Raw genomic sequence first — 4304 nt, forward strand, 5'->3', positions numbered from 1 at the left:
GCTTTATGAAATATGAAGGGAGCCCACTTTTATGGCTGAGCCTTCACTTTCAGGCTCCTTAGCATACGAGTCCGCTTGGAGTTATTTTATTATTTCCAAGAAACTGTAACTGTAAGAGTGATCACACATAAAGCACCTCAACCAAATTGGAGAAAGGCATTCTTCATCTGGTTTACTGTTTCCTTGAGACAGCGGCTCTTTGGGCTTGGTCGGTTGACAGCTTTGATAGGATTACTGAGCACAGCTTTTCATGTAAAAGAAACCTGGAGACCGAGGCAGTCCTCCTTTGGTTGGTCCAGCCAAGGGGCTGAGGCTCCTCTCAGCAGACGGGGGTCCGGTGAGACTGACCCAGAGGCCCCAAAGCTGCTCCTGGGTGCAGCCAACATGCTGGGCCTGGAGTAATGCTTAACCACTGAGACGGCAGCGAGGGTCTCAGCCCTCTGTGTCTCCTCCCTTCCTATGCTTCCAACCCAGCCTCCACTGCCTGTTGAGGCCAGCCATCTTGCCCCTTTTCAGCCAAAGGACCAGGTAAGATGTGTCTGCACAAGCAACAAGTCAGGGTACAAGTATGTGCCCTGTGGTAACTTCATTATATAATTATTCAAATCTGATTTGTTCTCTCTCTCTTTTTTTCTCTTTCTTTCTTTCTTTTTTTTTAAACAGACAGGGTCTCGCTCTGTCACCCAGGCTGGAGTGCAGTGGCACCATCTCAGCTCACTGCAACCTCTGCCTCCTGGGTTAAGCGATTCTCCTGCCTCAGCCTCCCAAGTAGCTGGGATTACAGACACGTGCCACCACACCCAACTAATGTTTTACTTTTGTAGAGACGGCAACTAAGTTGCCCAGGCTGGTCTCAAGCTTTTGGGCTCAAGTGATCCTTCTCCCTCAGCCTCCCAAAGCGCTGGGATAATAGGTATGAGCCATAGCACCCAGCCTTGTTCTTTTTAAATTGTGCTTTAAATATATGCAATAGTAAAGTCCCTTTAAGAAGACATGGAAATAAGAGCTTCTGTTACAAAAACAAAATCAAATTTTAAAAAGGCCTTCACTGGAACATAATAGGATATATTCATTAAAATTATTTACTCAACATTCATTTTCTCTGTACTTGCTAATTTTAAATATGTTTAACTATCTGACAAGACAAATCAGAAATGAGGCAGGTCTAGCTCCAACTCGCCTCCCTCGGCCTCAGTTTTGCAGTCCTTAAAATGGGGACAGAAAAAATGCTTTTAAAAAAAAGGATCAAATTAGATGGTGGCAGTGAACATGCTTTGTAAATTAGCCCAAGGCCTTGGTGGTTTACACCTGTAATCTTAGCACTTTGGGAGGCCGAGGTGGGTGGATCACTCCAGGTCAGGAGGTCGAGACCAGCCTGGCCACCATGGTGAAACCCCATCTCTACTAAACTACAAAAATTAGCTGGGCGTGGTGGCATGTGCCTGTAATCCCAGCTACTTGGGAGGCTGAGGCAGGAGAATCAGTTGAACACAGAAGGCAGAGGTTGCAGTGAGCTGAGATCATGCCACTGCACTCCAGCCTGGGTGACAGAGCAAGGCTATGTCTTAAAAAAAACAAAACAAAACAAAACAAAACAAAAAACTACCTGAGACTGGGTAATTTATAAGGAAAGAGGTTTAATTGACTCACAGTTCTGCATGGCTGGGAGGCCTCAGGAAACTTACAATCATGGTGGAAGGTGAAAGAGAAGCAAATACCTTCTTCACAAGGCAGCAGAGAGAAAGAGCACTCAGGGGAAACTGCCACTTTTAAATCATCAGATCTCAGGGGAACTCCCTTAGTATCATGAGAACATCGTGGAGGAAACCTCCTCCATGATCCAATCACCTCCTACCAGGTCCCTCCCTCACCACATGGGAATTACAATTCAATGAGATTTGGATGGAGACACAGAGCCAAGCCATGAGTCCTCCAGCAAATTCCCCAAAATAGGGTCATAGGGGACGTCCCACAGGCAGTCCAGGAAAGAGAAGAGACTCACAGAAGGGGTTGGGCTCAATATCCCTCCAGTGGGTTCAGCTTTGGAACACAAAATAAGAAAGCCCCTAGGTTTCAGATGCCCCTTTCTCAACATCAGGCTCAGAGTGTGGGGTTTCAGGTGCACATACATGTAACATGGGCTCTTGTCCCCTTAAGATGTGTGCTTCCCTCTTGCAGTGTGGACTTGTGCTGCCCAACCAGTGACAACATCTCCCAACCTCCCCTGCAGGTGGGTGTGGCCACAGGGTCATATGACTGAGTTCTGACCAATGGAATGAGAGGACCTTGTCCAGGCAAACCTCCCCTTCCATCCACCCATCTCTGACACATTGTCAGATAGGTAGTGATGCCCTTGGTGACCTTGGAGTGAGCTGGTGGCATTGGAAGAGACTCAGGAGCTCGAACCAACCACCCACACCCAACCTCCATTTCGGGAAAGAAAAACACTTCTGTGTTTGGCCACAGAGCCTGTGAGGTTTATCTGTTATAGCAGCTAATGTTACTTTAACTAACTCACCACTCAATGTCCTTAGTCTGCTTCTGCTCTCAAAGGGTTGCCAGTCTAGTGTCAACAGCATCAGCCATTCCATGACAACAGTGAAACACTGAAGAAGGTGAATTCGGCCTCTTCCAGGCCAAAAACAAAGAGTTATCAGGGCAGTGGGAGAGGACTTGGGAGGAGAGACAAGAAGAGCATAGGCTGGGAGGGTGACTCAGCCTGTAATCCCAGCACTTTGGGAGGCCGAAGTGGTCAGAACACTTGAGGTCAGAAGTTCGAGACCAGCCTGGCCAACATGGTGAAGCTCCATCTCTACTAAAAGTACAAAAATTAGCTAGGCATGGTGGTGGGCACCTGTAATCCCAGCTACATGGGAGGCTGAGGCAGGAGAATTGCTTGAACCTGAGAGGTGAAGGTAGCAGTGAGCTGAGATTGTGCCACTGCACTCCAATCTAGGTGACAGAGTGAGACACTGTCTCAAAAAAAAAAAAAAAAGAAAAAGAAAAAGAGCGTGCCAGATGGAGGGAACAGAATATGCCAAGGGTTTCCCCACAAAATGTGTCCCCTCAAAATGTCATATGTTGAAATCCCACACCAGCATGTGACCTTACTTGGAAATAGGGTTGACACAGATGTCATTAGTCAAGACGAAGTTATAAGGGTGAGCCCTAATCCAATATGATGGGTGTCCTTAGAGAAAGGGAAGTTTGGATACAGAGGTATGGATGCTAGAAGAACATTTCATCATTTCGTGAAGAGATACGGGGAGAAGATGGCCATGTACAAGCCAAGGAAAGAAACCTGGTATAGGAAGCCTTGTATAGATGATCCCAGCAGGCCGGGTGCAGTGACTCACACCTGTAATCCCAGCACTTTGGGAGGCCAAGGCGGGTGTATCACCTGAGGTCAGGATATCGAGACCAGCCTGCCCAACATGGCAAAACCCAGTCTCTACCAAAAATACAAAAATTAGCCAAGTGTGGTGGCACCTGCCTGTAATCCCAGCTACTTAGGAGGCTGCGGCAGGAGAATCGCTTAAACCTGGGAGGCAGAGGTTGCAGTGAGCTGAGATCGCGCCACTGCACTCCAGCGTGGGTGACAGAGTGAGACTGTCTCAAAAAATAAAATAAAATAAAATAATAAAATAAAATAAAATAGCTGCTCCCAGCCCACAGGAGGAATCAACTGTGCTGACACCTCAGTCTTGGACTTTTGGTCTCCTGAACTGTGAGACAATAAATTTCTGTTGTTGAAGCCACCCAGCCTGTGGTACTTTGTTATGATAGTCCTGGTAAATGAATTCACCAAGTAAGTCACGGAGGTTGAAGTTGCACGCAGGTTAGGGGTGTGTGGGGGGGGAACTGCAGACAATCTGTAGCAAAGTAGGAGGTGGGAGTGAGGGCAGATGAGGTAGGGAAGAGGGAAGTTGGGTGCCATGTTCAGGAGTTTGAGATTTGTCTTTGGTTAATGGGGAGGCAGAGAGGTCTTCAAGTCAGAAGGGAAAGTGGTTGGTTTGAGCTTTATAAAAACCCACCTGGGCCAGGTGCAGCGACTCACGCCTGTAATCCCAGCACTTTGGGAAGCTGAGACAGGAGTGAGTATCACTTGAGCCCAGGAGTTCAAGACCAGCCTGGGCAACACAGTGAGACAAAAAATTTTTAAAATTAGCCAGGCGTGGTGGTGCACCTGTAGTCCCAACTGCTCAGGAGGATGAAGATTGCTTGAGCCAGAGAGGTCGAGGCTGCAGTGAGCTGTGATCACACCACTGCACTCCAGCCTGGGCAACAGAGCAAGACCTTGTCTC

General features: G+C 47.7%; 1 long non-coding RNA gene across 11 annotated transcripts in view; it reads left to right on the plus strand.

Moving 5' to 3' along the window:
- LOC140709630 (uncharacterized) overlaps positions 1-4304 on the plus strand; it is a 65858-nt gene that overhangs the window by 39523 nt on the left and 22031 nt on the right. The gene's annotated exons all lie outside the window — the stretch shown is intronic.

Source organism: Chlorocebus sabaeus, chromosome 21 (assembly GCF_047675955.1).
Source record: "Chlorocebus sabaeus isolate Y175 chromosome 21, mChlSab1.0.hap1, whole genome shotgun sequence".
NCBI lineage: Eukaryota > Metazoa > Chordata > Mammalia > Primates > Cercopithecidae > Chlorocebus > Chlorocebus sabaeus.